The following is a 16,239-nucleotide window of genomic DNA, read 5'->3' on the forward strand; positions in this document are numbered from 1 at the left end:
CGTCTTACTCTAAGTTTTTAATAACAAGAGTATGTGAGAAATTACCATAATGTAGTATGGCTGAAGACAGTTCAAAAAGTGCTGAATGTGGTCAAATAAGGTAAATTGTAAATATCTTCATAAATTTTATCTATGAACATTTATTTTTCTTGGAAGAAGAGAAGAATATTCTTTCATTTATTAACTGTTAATTCACAGATCTTTTCCCATTCGCTTCTGTTAAATACATGCCCTGGCTACATTATGCTGGCTTCTAATTTCTGATTACATGTGTCATTTGATGATCTTGATTGTATCATTTCATTGAACCCCTTATGCCATTTTTTCTAATTATGAAGTAGAAGATACCTTTTACAAAAGAAACATTTTTCCTGTTCTACTGTAGACAAATTTTGAAAACATTTTCTTCTCAATTTGAGCTGTTGTTAAAAAGAGGTCTATCAAAGCAATTTCCCAGTGATTCCTATCGGCTCATTGTTGCAGACTGTCTGTGCTCTGGTACTATTTTCAATATGGTTTCATCTATTTGAACACTATGAAATGCCAAAATAGAACTGTTATAGTCCAGCTTTTCTATTCCTAAAGCTTGAACATGCTATTGATTCTTTTACAGTAAAGCGTCTATTACAACTATTTAAATGATGTAACATACCTAAGAAAACCATCAGCCAATAAGTTATCAGTCATCTCCACTTACTCGAGTTCTGAGGCTAGAGAAATAAAAGAACTAGAAGAACAGAAAGCTCAAAAACTTAATGTAAAGGAAAGGAGGAAAAAAAAAAAAAAAACCCAAACAAAAATATCACCATATTCCACATCTGATGAAAGCAGTGCTATCTATAAACTTTTTGAGAGTTAGGGAGATTATCCATTTTTTCCTAAGCATTCAGAATGCTTTCTGCCAGCTGTGGCAGGCAATGAATCCTGAATACATTATTATCCTATTAAAGGGAATAATGGATATGGAAGGGAAAGAGAGAAAGAAGCTCTCAGTGTTGTCACCTGTCTGCCATGTAATTAACCATGGTTATCCACACAAATCTTTCCAAATTCCTTCTGCCTTGCATGCAGGTTGCACACAGCCTCTCTGGGAATCTGTGCTGAACACGGCAAGAATGGTCTTGGCATCTTTTCTTAAGAGGATGAATTTGACTTCATTGGGCTGGAGGTTTTGGCCACTTAGGTGGCCGCTTAGACAGAGCCTCTGCTTCTAACCCTACAGTGAATGAAGAGAAGTTTCCAAATAGCCAAGAGATCCTTCAGGGATCACAGGCAGAAGGTCCTACTCCTGTACATCTCAACCTCTATGTTTTTCTTCCATTTTCACTTGCTCACAGGGAAAAGTTGCACTCATTTCTTCAGCTTTTTGTGGATTCCTTTTGAAATGGAGGTATTCCAGAACTACAGTTACAGACTGACAAAGATGTAGCTTATCACTAACATCATGAATGTATGTAATAAAGTAACTACTGATTCCCTGACTTCAGTTAACCAGGAGAGATGAACATGATGTGGTGCCGTTTATCAAGACTTGTAAAATTGGTGTCCTTTGGCTTCACTCCATACAGCTGGAGGCAGTTTCACTTTCACCCTGTTCACATATTGTTCTGGCCTTCCAAACAAGGTATTTTGGCATGATTTGAAGCACTGCTGAAGGAAAGTTAGTATTGCTTAGCTATTTTATTCCCCTGCTTTTAAAAAAAAACACAAACCAACTAAGAATCATTTATAATATCTTCAATAATGCCTAGCAATATAATAATATCTAGAAATAATTATCAGAGAAAAAGAATTAAAAAACCCTGGGGCATATGGTTCGAAACTGCATTCCATAGTGTTTCCATTAATGTTTATATTTCCATAGAAATTGTCTTAATAAAATTTGCTCCATTCCCTAGCTATACCTATCACATACTTATCATAAAATCCTAGGGCTGCTACAGTGTTCTACTTAGGCTATTTCTCAGCATTTTAGTGATCTCTGGAGAAAGAGGATCCACATGTGCTAGCTGATCAGATGATGGTTATGAGCCTTCCATGCAGTACAGCTGTGAGAAAAGCAAATGTTATCCTAGAATATATCAGCTGAGATATCTCAGCAGAAATAGGGGAGATATTAAAGTACCCTCCACTGGTGCAAACCTCATTTACTGCAATAGCTTTTGGTTGCCTACAGTCAGTAAAGGACAGAGTGAACTTTCAACAGCCACAGAAATGTACGAGATGATCCTGAAAATAAACAGAGGACTCTCAGACCATCAAAAATGAGGACAGAAGGGGATTACCTCCTCTAAATGATTGGGAGAAAAAAATGCCAGGGAGGGAATAAGACGCATTTATCAGACTTTTTTGCATCAGACCAAATTTTTTGAAGTGATGTAAAACTGACTAGAAATTCAAAGATGGATGTAAGCGAGCTTTTGAAACAACCCTCTGGCAGGAGCAAAGACCACGGTCCAGTCCCTCAAAATCAGATACTGGCTCTGTCAGAAACTAATCCAGTTCTAAGATACCTTTCTGCTTTTCTGTCTCCATTATTCTTGTAAGCTGTCAAAGGGCTTCTGCCTTTTTCTAAGTGAAATAATATTTGTTGACAGCACCTAAACATGCTTGCTTTTTTTTTTTTTTAGTGTGTTTTGTAACACCATTCTTCATGGCATTAGGCAGACTGATCCCAAACCAGTTACTGAAGTGCTCCACTGTTAACATTCTCCTGTCTGACCTTCCCCTTTCACCAGCTGATTACCTTATAGCTCTCCTCTCTAACCTCAGATCAACTAGTCTTTTCCAATATGGGTTTACATCAGATCAAATATACTCAAATCCCACATCCATTTAATGTAATGGGACTGTAACCAAACCCAGACAGAAGACATTTATTGTTTTACTTGTGCCTAAGCAATTTGTTGTGGTGTGACAGAAGGTGTCAGATCAGCACAGCAAGGGATAACAGGGCAAGGAACTAGCTCCGAGTAACACCTGTTCAGACACAGAGACTGAATCTGATAACTCAGGATAGATTTTGCAGTCTAATTCCCATCCAAGAGATAGATACAAAATTCAAAAAACTTTTAGTAACACATGAAATAATCCCGAGGTTCAGGTGGGTTTCAAAATTGTTTCTATACTAAAATTACATCGATAGGCTTGTCCAAAATTGTCTAGAATATTTTCCCCCTATGATATTTGTAAACTGGCTTAGAGATTCATCAGGAGAACCTAAGGAATAGTTGCTATCATTTCAGAGACATGAAAAAAAACCTTTCAAAGGAAGGAATTTTCTGCTTCCAGGAGGATATAGAGATGCATTAAATTTCTGTTCTTTAATTATGCTTACTGTCTACATTTACAGGGTTCATAATCATTAGCAGGCTGGTTATTTACTGCTGAGCAGATCCTAAATGAGGAAATTAAACAACAGGAACATCCTTATGTTTCACTAATGATTGATCATTTAACCTCCATGGTACCATGGCCTGGTAACTGCCCAGTGTTCTGACCTTTTTGCTGGAATATAGTACATATTGCTGTTGCTCAGGAAAACTGCTCTTTTAATGGTCTTTGACATAACGTGAAGGGAGAAGCATGAAGAATAAAGGAGTGGGAAGTTCATAAACTTGCTTGCATGTGTTTAATTTGATCTGTGCTGAAATCTAAACAAGAGGAAGTTTAGAAGGAAGATTTACCTGTTTTCACAGACAATGGAATAAAGAAGGGTTGTGAAGAAAGATCCAATTTTAAAACAGACTAACTACAGCATGTTAAGTTACATCCATCCTTTTCAGGTGACAGTAGTTTAACATTTGACAGTGAAGCTCAGATCTATAGCCCTGCTCTAATATGTCCCTGACCAACATGCTTCCAAGAAGAATACAGTGGCCTAAATGAAAAAAGTACCTATAGACCAAGAACCAAAGGAAGAAAATAAATAAAGAAAAAGCAAAAGCAGAAACCAAGCACATACAAGGAAAGATGAAAGGAATGACAAATAATTTCTATGGATATCAAAATTAGGAAATAAAATTAATATAAATAATCCACTATTGGAATAGACTTTCTGCGTATATCTGTTCTCTTGGAAAGACAAGATTAACTGCCATTGCTTGGCTTTTTCAGAATTACAGTTCTCCTTTCCTAGTCTTCCTGGTATAGTATTGAAATAAGAATATTCTTTCAAAGCTGAAAAAAGCATGCCGATCGTGAACCATCAACTTAATCATAATTTTGCCTGAAACACTTTTTTTCTCCTCCACACCAATTGTAACACTACGAGTCTATAATTTTACTTTGTTCACTTATGCAAATGACTGGACAATCTAATGCCATCAATTTTTCTCCTACCTATGTGGTCTGTCAGTCAATATTTTTTCTTGTTTTCTAGAGCTTTTCACAAAACAGCAGGAGTGATGAGAATGTATTAAAGAAAATGCACAAAACCACAATAATAATACTAAATAATAATACCAGAAAAAATGGCAGTAGCATTAAAAAATACAACCAAAGTACTTAGACTAATTTTCTTAAATTGACTGTATTTTAGTTTGATATCATCCCCTTCCCTTTTAATATGCAGCATATCTGTAGTTTCTTTATTGTGTTAAGTTCTGAATATAGCATTCATTAGTGTAATTAAGTGGCTAGATACTAATTTTTTTATGTTTACAGGTTATTCTCAAGGGAAATGAGGCCTGTAAACATCTTTTACTTTATTCTCACAAACCTACGCTATTCTTCTTATGTCGGATAAAGGGAAGCCATGACTTGGAGTGATTTTACTCAGTCTGAAGACAGACAGAATAAATAGCGTGGTGTTTGGTGAGGCTGCAGTGATTGCTAATGCTGTGTGCCAGAAATGGGTAAGATTCTTGTACCTCCTCAATGCACAGCTGTTTGGAGCAGAATTTCATGCACCCAGACCGCTGACAGGTTTGGTTTGTTTCCCCTTCACAATGAAAATTAACTCAATTTCTATAGCTAATTAAGTGTAGCAGCCTCTTCAGCTTCTAATTTGTCCTGCTGAGTCCCCTGCCGCCCTGGAGGGAACTGGCTGAGCATGTACTGCCTCATTGAAAGCACAGGCCCTATCCTCTTCTAAGCACACTGAAGTGTTAGCACCATGAGGTGCCTGTGCTGTCACAGTGTTTACCATGGTAAAAGCAAAATAAATACACCCACCCCTACAAAAAAAAAAGATATGGGAAAAAAACTTCAAGACTTGCAATGCAAACCATTTGAAATTCTCAAGCTTCCTCAATGCTTTTTTTTCTTTCATATTAAATGGGAAGAAAAGAATAAGTACTTGGCTATTTGTCCCATGCCAAATTACTTCTGAAGAGGACAGACCTGACAATGAAGCACAGTTTTCTGGAGAAGTCTTCCAGTATTCACTTTCCAGCCCTCTTCCCACTACCTTTCTAAGGACTGTCATGCCCCCATGAACACCTGGCTGGGTTGCTGGGGTCAGTGTCACCCCAGGCCAGGAGAGCTCCTGGGAGGCTTCCCCCTTTTCTCCCCACCCAGCAGACCTGAGGTGGTGTTTAACACTTTGTTGCTGAGGAACAGAGTCACTACCTCTTGATTCCCACTGACAAAAGATCACGTGTTATTTCAGATAAGTGGCAATTGGTTTAAAATAGAATGTTTGCATCTCTGTGGGGCCTGGAAGACCACCATATGTTCTTTTACTGTTCAGGCTAGCACTGTACTTTTGTTAAATGCAGATTGTTGTCTTCAGTCCATGCAAATCCTTCCTGAATATTTTGAGTTCTTAATTCAAACTTTCTTTTTCAAGCACAATTCTCATTGCAACGTCAGGCTCTCTGACAATCCTATGGATAAAAAAAATATGCAGGAAAAATACTACCAGACTATATTTTCTGTAAACTACAAAATGAAAAGCAATTACTTTGTGCCAACAAAGCAATTATATCGAGGAGTCAACATGAATGCTTTGCAACAGTACATCCTGTACCATCAAAGAAGTGTTTTGTTCTCCATTTGAATGCAAAACTCCCTCGTCTCCACATAAAATGTATAATTTCATCCTGGACTGACACATGCAGTCTCCATGACTGCATATGTCTAACACATTTCTATTGTGCATAAACTCAGAGTTGCTGAGTGAGGTAACACCATTGCTTGCCTTCTTCATGCAGAGCTTTCAACACGACAGTTTTGAAAAATAGGTTTTTCCTCTCAATAAGCTTTCTTGTTCATAAACATCATGAAAAAGAACTTTGAAATGGTGTCTTTAGATGCCTCATCTTAATGAGCAAATTAAAATCCTATGAGACTTGAACTCTTTTCCTGTCATAGCTGCTAAGAGTACAGTATAACTGTGTTTTATTGACCTTCCTTTCCCTCTCCCACTCCCCTGGCCCCCCGTAGTTCATTGTTCATGCTAGTCTGAGCAGATGGCAAGTAGTCAGCAAGAACACATAAACCTCAACCAAACAAAAGCCAAGTTTTTTCTCCCCAAACTCATGAAACCTAAAATTTAAAAGAAAAAATAATCACTTTATAGCATTGTAAGGCTATTGAGTATTCTGACTCTGCTCTTTTCCATTTTATTGTTTATCATGGGCTCCTATTATTTTACCTAGGCAGCAGGAGGTAGGTTTTGCAAATGCATCCAGAGGTCTTCAAAATGCCACTGCATTGTTTAGTATTTAGGTATTCAAGCATTCATTAAAAAAAATAACTCTAAAGTAACAACGTGCATGTTGCAAAAAGAAATCATTTAAAGAATATGAAATATCTCCAGATACCTCCTGAAGCAAGAACTAAGACTTTTGGGCCAATATACTTTGCTTTGAGTTTCAAAGTTTAACAGTCGTCAGTGTACCTTCATTCCACACTTAACTTTAGACATGACATTAAATAATTCCTTGGAGAAACTCTCACCTCCAGGTTACTTGTAATCATACACTGGAATCAGTCTGATATTCCTCTGCAAAACCAACAAGAAAACTGATTGCTTGAGACAAATGCATCATCACTATATATTGAAAAGTCTTTTCAGACTGGAAAGAAACTACTACCTACTATCACCTTATAGGTTTCCAATTCCTTTCTTTGTATCCTATCAAGCTCTTGGCCAGAATACCTGAATAAGTGTTAATGAAGGGGATTTACAACATGCATTCACACGCAACCTGTGATTTATTCTTCTTTTCCTGTAAATTCACAGCTCTTCTTTTATCTAGGACCCAGAAGACTATGAGAATGATGAACTTCATCAGGCTCTCAGCTGAGATTTTAGAGTATTGTTTAAGCTCTGAACACTGTAAGCAACAGAGTTAAAGTAACTAACCAAAGCTGAGCTATATTTCTGTGTATCTCTGCTCATCTAGCATCTAATTCACATTCTCAGCAAGAAATGGTGAAATGGCTTCTTTATCCAAACAGACCAAGGAAACATGCCATGGTTCCTCCATCTACTCCAAAACGAGACCATAATCACACACATCACCTAGTTTCCATTCCTAGAAGAAAGGCTGAGAATCACTAGATTACTCAGCAGCACACGACAGGCAGAGGGCCTTCACAGCCCTTGCTTCTTTGTAAGTCATTTCACAGTCTGCTCTTTCTCCTCTTCCCAAAGTCTTCATGAGTGTCTGTTGTGCTTTAACCCCAGCTGGAAACTAAGTACCACACCCCCATTTGCTCACCATCCCCACTGCCACCACCAGCTGGATGGGGAGGAGAACCGGGAAAAGGGTAAAACTTGACAGATGAGATAAGAAAATTTAATAATTAAAATAACAAGAACAACTGTAATTAGAGCGAGAGAGAAGGGGAGAGGAATAAAATCCAAAAGGAAGGGGGTTGGGGGTGGAAAAAAAAAGATGCACAATAGGATTGCTCAGACCCCACTGACCAATGCCCAGGCAGTCCCCCAGCAGTGGCCAGCAGCTCCCGGCCAGCTCCTCCTCGTTTATATACTCAGCTTGATGTTCTATGGTATGGAAAATCCCTTTGGCTAGTTCAGGTCAGCTGTCCTGGCTGTGTTCCCTCCAGCTTTGTTGCTGGCAGGGCCTGAGTAACTGAGAAGTCCTTGACTTAGGATAAACACTGCTTAGCAACAACTGAAAACTTTAATGTGCTGTCAACATTGTTCTTATACTAACTCCAAAACACAGCACTGTCCCAGCTATAAGAAGAAAATTAACTCTATCCCAGCTGAAACCAGGACAACATCCTACTCTTCCTTGCATCAAAACTGACTGCTGTTTTGTAAACAGTTCATTTTAATTCTTTTACTTTGCCCCCATTTGGCAGGCTGCTCTTGGAAATTCTGCTCCAGACACTGCTTCCTTAGCATGATGAAATTAATGTGCTTCACCGCTTGTATCGTAGAAACGGGAATCAGTGAAGTTCCTTTTCTTAACAGAAGTTATATACAGAGAATATAATCTGTTGCTATGCATCCTACAAGTTGTCACATATTAAACAACTATGCAGCCAATAATTTTCTAATTTAGCTGTAAACTTGTACCTTTTTAGTATGCACAGTATTATTTTAAAAAATAAGCTGATCGACTCCATTTTCTCCAAGAGGCAGTTGATGTTATTACACTGTCAGCATCCAAAAGCACTTCAGAGAATCACTTGTGACAGCTTATAAACTGCATTTACTTTCTCTTTTCCTACTTTACAGTGCTCTTTCAGAGATTACTGTTAACTGCGTCCTGTGTCTCCTGCAGACAGTTTGGGAAGCTTGAGGGCAACAAGCCTTCTTTTACTCTAATTATTCTGAGCAGACCATTATAATGACAGCAAATAAATTGTTTGGGTCATCAGAGATCACAGACATTTCTGTTTACACAGAAGAAGTTTGGAGGCAGATAGTTCTGTTTTGAATTGATTAACATGAAGAAAGTGGCAATTGATACTAGAGTTAGCCAGACTAAAAAGAAGGAACAGAACTTCATAAACAAAACTGCAAGTGTACTTCGGATGCACGAGGATTTGATGCAATGATCTGTTCACATACTCCTAGAATCAACTCTTTTACAAATGCTTTGTGATCACATGTTCTTACATGAAACTGAATTTGAATGTTTTTAAATGCTCTCACAGCAGCACTGAAAACCAAGATTGTAAAATTCAGTTCTGTAATTGTGCTATATTACAACTCGTGATGTAACCTCTGCCCATAATATAGAAGTTGGTTGAAAGCAAGGACCAGGCTAAAATTGCTCATAAAACAGAGTATTGCCTTTTGAAGTTTTTATTCTAGTACTGCAAAAACTAATATGTTGACTTTTAAGTCTTGTAAATAGAGTCACTGAAACACATATGCAAATTCTTGTTCAACCTGTAACAAAGCTAATGCTGCAGTAATAAACCATAGGCAGATAAAAAATGCCATAATTTATGGTCACTTGATCTTGTATCACTCTGCTGTATGATCTATCTGCAGATTCAGCTAATCTGTCACAATCAGCCAGACTTTAGCTTTGTTTCAGACAAACTTTTAAAACCTACTACTTATTGTATAAAGAATACTTTGCATCGCAGAAATACTTTGTTGAATCATCTTGGTCTTGGCTAGCACAAATCAGAAATAAAGCTTAGTAACAGCTCATAGAGGTAGTGTGGGATTTGCAAAAGAAGCAAAAAATACTTTTCTGTCCCAAACTAATACAACAAACATAACTTCCATTGTGTTCACACACAAAATGTTCTGCAGACCTCATAATCCATATGTCTCAGTTATTTCAAATAGTAGAAAAAGGTCCAGAACTTTAGAAGACTCAAAAGGCTTCTACCCCCACCCCAAGAAATTACCACTAAAACACCTCTTTAAAAGATTTTCCCCAAAACTGTGTTTAAGATGATACAGGTACTCTGAAGTCACTATAGTAAGGAAAATTCACATCTGTAGCAGAACAGGCCTTAAACAGATCTTGTTAACTGCCTGTAGGCGCAAAAACAGCTAAACACGTTAAACAAGTCCAGGTACACTTACCAGAACTGTAACAGCAGCAACATAGCTGAGTATAACTCTGAAATAACTTCCCGGCATTACCCTCCTTATGGAATTAAGGTTAGCAGTTAATCAGTAGCAATTTCACAGCAGTCAAGCAAAGAAAAGCCCTCATATCAACCTATCTAGAATGGCTAATTTCTGAGAAACCAGCTAGCTACATCTGCTGGGGGATTTATAGCCTACAGCCCTGTGTGTGGTTCAGTGGGATTTGTTTGGAGCAGAAGCAATGAAGCATTTGCTAAAGCTCTTACACCTGGGTTAATGACAAACCTGTGCCACATGGGAACACTTCATCCCAAAGGGAAAAATCTGAATAGCCTTAATAATTTGAAATTATTATTAATCATTACTACCATGTCTTGCCTCTACAGCTATGGCAGAGACAGCTGCTCAAAGAGAAAATTCCTTTGGTTTTCAAATTTAAAAGAAATTGAAAACCCTGTGCATATGTGCTCAGAAACTCCTAGGGATATCAGTATCCTGAGGTTTCACTTCCCTCATTTTATTGCTGAAACATATTTTTAACCAAGAAAGCTAAGAAATTCTCACTCTTGGTTTGGTAGTATGAAGAAAAAGTTACTCCCTGAGTAACGTAAAAATGAAAGTAACTATTTCACTGAAACACTTTAGGTGGAATGTGGTGTGATTATTAAAGTATTAATTTCTCTTTATCTTAGCAGGTATGAGACATGTTTTTCTTTCTTTACTGGGATAATCCTTAAACAGAAACCAACATTTTGTAAATCAAATTTCTGTAAGGCTTCTTAAAAAAAAAAACCCAAACCCAGTCACAAAACCCCAGCTCTTCCTATATAAGTGATTATTGGTATTAATAAAATTAAAATAAATAAAAAACTTACACACACACAAATCCCAAAGCTCTTACCTGTTGTTCTTTTGCTCTATTTTAAACTATTTCCCTACCTATATGCTAATATAACTTTTTGCAAGTAAAATGCTGGTTTCCTCTGCATGCATTTGAAAACAAATGGATTTTCCATGTATTGTCAGCTCTTAAAGAGGAAATAGCTTAACTAAGGACACAAGCAGAAAAGCCCCTCTTGATGGGTGTTTACCTGAGAGTGCTCTGATCTGAAGTATAGAGCTCCATTACAATTTCATTGTGAGTAATGGCCCCATAATGGTCACAAATATTCAGTTGTTGATTCAGAGAACTCTGGGACACTGGAGGCATTTTCTCCCTCTTCCATCAGGTGAACACACATGGCTTCCTTCAGCTTCGAAGGGAATTCTTCCAGTAGGAGAACTATAGCTAGTCTGCAAAACTACTATTGCTCCTCCGGTGATTATTTCTGCTTGCTTGTTTCATCTTTGTCTTCCCACTGTATTTCCTAAGTGTTCTGGCAGCTGTCAAGTCCTTCTTCATGGGGTCAATGCCAGCATCATCAACTGTATTGAGGGACTGAAGGCTGCTGAGAAATTGTGTGGACAGGTAAACTAAATCTTTGAAGTGTAAGAGAGAGAACTTTTCCTTTCCTATAAAAGTTATTGCAAGGAGAGGCAGAAAGTTTTTTCATTCCAACAAGACTTGGATTAGAAAATAATGAAATACACAGCACATATTTGCTGCTCATCTGGGGCTTTAGTCAAAGCTTGTAAAAGTTAAAGGAAAGATAATTTTTCTGCTGAGAATTTTTTAAAGAGAGAAGGGTGTCCAGAATACTGTATCATCTCCTTTATAAATCTAGATGAATACCGGTTTCCTTCCTGTCCCCCTCTTCTGATGGCCAAATCATTATAAAAATTTGAGGTCATTGAAGAAAATATTTATTTGCAATGGAAGATGGGGTTTAACTTAGCTGAAACTTGATGACTTTAAAACCATCTTAGTGGGAGATGAGAAAGACAAAGCAAAGATAAAATACTGTGAAAGTAAAACGGCTGCAGCTCCTTTAAAAGTGATTATATTTGATCCTTGCTCAGTTCAGTAGCAATATGAAACATAGAAATAAGAATTTCTGGGACTAGCTACTGTATAATAAAATGTTAAGATAGTTATCAGTTGCGTTTCTTATGAAGAGATGAGCCCAAAGGCAAAGAACTGTTACACATTAGCTTTCCCAAGGGTACTGTATTCTCACCTGCTCTAGTAGGAATTAATTCCCCAAATTCTTTGCCACTTCTAAAAGGCATAGTTTCCAGACATTAAAACTCCAAATGGTCCAAGCGTATTGTGACAGAAAAAGTTCAGAATGTTGAAGAAAATGAATATATTGAAGTATTTCCTCCTACCGTCAGTCCAGCTCAGGAATTGTAAGGGAGAGCATAGATATATACTCTATTTGCAAATGGCCAAAGGTTTAAATGTTATATTTGAGAGTAACCAGCTCAGCTCAGAGTTATACTGGTGGAAGTCAGGCTCGCCTCTCTCCATGCTGTCTCTATTGAGACCTTTCATTAGCAGCCTTCCGTTTCCTTTTTAAGATACTCTTGAGTTTCAGTTCTATTCAAGCCATTAGTATGTCATAACAATTTCCATAAGCCTCAATTACATCCAGAGAAAATTAAATTATATAGAGAAATGAGTATACAGTTTCTAATGGAACATGGAGAAGAAACATCTAGCAGAGAAACTCCATGCAGTCACTCAGCTGCAGTCACTGAGAGTGTCCCTGTGAGTATAGGGTGCAGGGGCCAAATACATTTTTTGTATCCACTCTGAAGTTACTGACAGCACCTTGGGAAGGTGATTTCTTTCAGGAGCTTAGATAGATGGGGAAGATAGGGGCTCACCACTGAATGAAAGCCAGGTGTCTCTCCCAGTCCAAAAGGCAAAGTCCTAATAACACCAGCTGCATGACAGCCACCCTGCTGCGGTCAGAAAGGATAAAGGCCAGATCTCAGAGCCCTCTGGGACACGTGGTTCAGGAGCACCGATCTCTCCTACAAGCGAGATGCCACCAGCCAGCTCATCAGCTGTGCTGTGCAGCTGTGAGATTGTGCCTGCAAGGCCAGTTCAGTTCAGGTTGCTTCAGGAACGTAAAAGGAGCAGCTTGTTCCCATTCATGCTGGAGATATTTTGAATGGAGCCTTTTTCCACATTCCCTGGGTAATGTAATTTGGTTCAGTGTGAAACATGAAACATTCATACATCAAGGACAGTTTGTGGTAACTCTTCACTGTTTTACTGACTTAGCAAAGCACAAGTAATGATTCCTCATTTACACTTAGGAAATATGTGATAGCTTAATGAAAGACTTACAAAAAAACTATCTTGACATACTCTAATAAGGAGAAATACGTGACTTTTAGAAATATTTAGGCCTTGCAAAACAACCTACAACACCTTCCTTCACAAAAAGAAAAAAGTTCTGTTTTCTTATTGTCTCTATATAAATATTACACAATCACACAGATTTTGTTAAAAATTTAGGCTTTGTAAAAGATTGATAAAGCTGCAAGTCAGGCTTTACGTGCTGATCTGTAACATCCCTAAGCTTTGAGTAACTCTGGCAGTTTTGAAGGACTGGTTACTCTGGGTTGTCCAAGATCATTACCAGTACACACAAAACAACATTTTACCTGTTATTGTTGGGGACTGTAATGAAGGAGAGTGCAGAAATACTGAAGGTGGCTGCAGGGCTGGGGAAGGGTCAAAATGCAGAGAAAATTAAGATTATTTGTTAAACTGTGTACAAGTGATACCACATGGATCAACACTGGTTTGCCTTTCACATATTGTTCTGTAGCAAGTCACGAAAGTTGATAGGTGTCTGTGAAACAGTATTTACATCAGTTCTCCTTCATTCTCAGGGCTTTCAGGATGTTCCCCTTTCTCCCTTCCACCCACCATTCATGTTTTGACTTTCCTCTGTCTCCCAAGGTTAGTTTCCTGTCCTCAGGTTACAGACAGAGGTGGATTCTTAAAAAGATATTTAACAGGATAGTCAAAACTGCCACAGAGGTGAGAAGACTCAAAAGGAGTAAGGCTGGTTATACTTTACATTAATCAGAGTAGTATACCCAGGATACTGTAAAGTGGGAGATAATCTAGCTATTTCCTCACGTAATGTAAATGCAGAGTTATTTCTTTACAAGGGATACTTTAGCCATAGCAGGATGCAATTACCATGCAAACTCATCGAAGCGGTTTTCTAGGCTTCTCAGTCAACCTTTTCCCTGTGTGTCATTTATTGATGTTTCCTATTAAAATGCACCCATACAACATATGCAGCATCCATCCTCCTCCTGTAAGATGCATTGTTTTATATTTTAAAGATTGTGGATTCAGGTATGAAAGTATTTAATAACTGACCACATTCACAGGCTTTTCAAAATCCCTGGATTTTCTTCACAAAATTCACCATGGTAACAGAGATAGGGCAAAGAAAGCAAACCTTCAGCCAAAAAGGCATAGAGTTAAAGTTCTGCTTCTTGAGCTTTCTTTCCCCATCAACTTAATACCAGAGTCTTTTGTTGGTGAATTAAATAATAAAATATTAATTAGCTGATATACACAATTCACTGTGCTTTGGCTTGTTTGGAATTTTCTTTTTAAGTATGTTTGTTCTTTTGTGGTAGTAAGGAAAAAAAGCTGGAACTACAAATAACTGTTATATATGACTGTGTATTTTGTATGCTGGTTGATGTAAACAGTGACCAAAAATGAGAGTTTCTTGTTTCACAAGTGCTGCTCAGAAAGGAAAGTGCTGAGGCTTTGAAGTGGGTCAGTTCATTACAAGACTCAGTGTGCATTCACTTGGTTTGTTGTGTTGACTTTCAGGAGAATGAAAACAGCAGCAAAGCTACAAAGGCATAGTGCTGTTATAGAAACTCTCAAAAATGAAAGCAGAGAGTGGCTTTTCCAGGCTAGTGACCAAGGTTCGATGTCTCTTTTCACTTGGGAAAACCCTCAGCCCATATCTGTTGCCTCATACCCATGGGAACATAAAATTTCTAATCAGACCAGTTCTCCTGGGCCTGGAGTCCTAATCCTACTTTTCTTCAGCTTTTTTGTAATACAAAGCATATCTTCAAATTGCTTAGGGACAACTAGTAGCCCTAGAGGCACCTGCTCTGAGTCCTCATCTGACAAAAGAAAGCCCCAAGTCTTCCTGAGTTTTGTCTCTTGTTGCTAATGGCCCACTTTAAAGAAGAATCTCTGAGTTTGATCATGTCTATGCAGTGTTTCCTGTCAATAACCCGTAACATATGTTTCATTGCCACTATAATGCTATCACTATTACCATTCATAACTCAGCAGCAGATAGTGAAAAAGGCATATTTTACTGAGATGAAAAAGAACCTTAAAGTTTGAAGCTACTTTCTCTCAGTGCATAAAATAGCTTTTTAAAAGCTTTCATGCCAGGAACACTTATGTACCCTATCACCTTAAAATAATCTTTTCCTTTTCTGCTTTGCATTGCCCTTCAAGAAAGGCCACATTATTTGAAAAAAAAAGAAAAGGAAAGAAAACTTCCTGAGGAAATACAAGGCATGCTTTTGGACTATACTTAGGCAGTGAAAATGGTGCTAATTGTAACAAATAGCTTTGATCTACAAGAGTGAGTGATAAGGGGAAGGAAACAGTTATAGCTCTATAATAAAGTGCCATTCATTTTGTCACTTGAACCCATGAAACAGATGGATAGAGGAAAAGCTGACAAAGGAGGACTAGAAGACTATTTTTCTTCTCAGTACCATTTGAAGTAAACCCACTGTCCTCTGAATGACTACAGTGATCTGGATTCACCTGGGAAAATGAGACTTCCATTACCTTTTTCTAGGACAAAGTATTCCACATGCATAAAATCACGTAAAGGCTCCACATTATCATCATTCTTTGTCCCAGGAAAAGAAATTGGCAGCACTTTTTTAGTCCATCCTGCAAACAATAAATGTAAGAGCCACAGACACAACCCCCAGAAAAACATAACACATAATCTCAGAGCCTTCAAAAATGTCTTCACTACAGGTCAGGGGCACCCAGGCTTTATTTGGCTTTTTGCCACCCCTACGGTTTCCCATTAAGAAGCCTCTTGCAAACACTACTTCTGCCTGATTCCTGTTTAGATACTTAGCTGCCAGTCATGCTTCTCAGCTCCTCCCTGCTGTTTTCACCAAACAATCACAACTATATCTCTACTTTTAAAGCACCCATGAACTCTGTTATGAACACTCACTACACGTGTGGAGACGGAGCATTGCATTGCAAAGCTGTTCTTGTCTCACAGGCCTTTCTGACCTGTGGAAAAAAATAATCTGTGAGTCTATTGCAAAGCTGT

At 38.0% G+C, this 16,239-nt stretch overlaps 1 long non-coding RNA gene across 1 annotated transcript in view; it reads right to left on the minus strand.

Moving 5' to 3' along the window:
- Positions 1 to 2,586: 2,586 nt before the first annotated feature.
- The window catches only part of LOC308070572, a 39,077-nt gene continuing 25,424 nt past the window's right edge, over positions 2,587 to 16,239 (minus strand). The window contains exon 2 of the long non-coding RNA XR_013930756.1: positions 2,587 to 16,199. This is a non-coding gene — a long non-coding RNA (uncharacterized lncRNA). The remainder of the gene's footprint in view (positions 16,200 to 16,239) is intronic.

The sequence above is a fragment of the Falco punctatus genome, assembly GCF_963210335.1.
Source record: "Falco punctatus genome assembly, chromosome: 1".
Taxonomy (NCBI): domain Eukaryota; kingdom Metazoa; phylum Chordata; class Aves; order Falconiformes; family Falconidae; genus Falco; species Falco punctatus.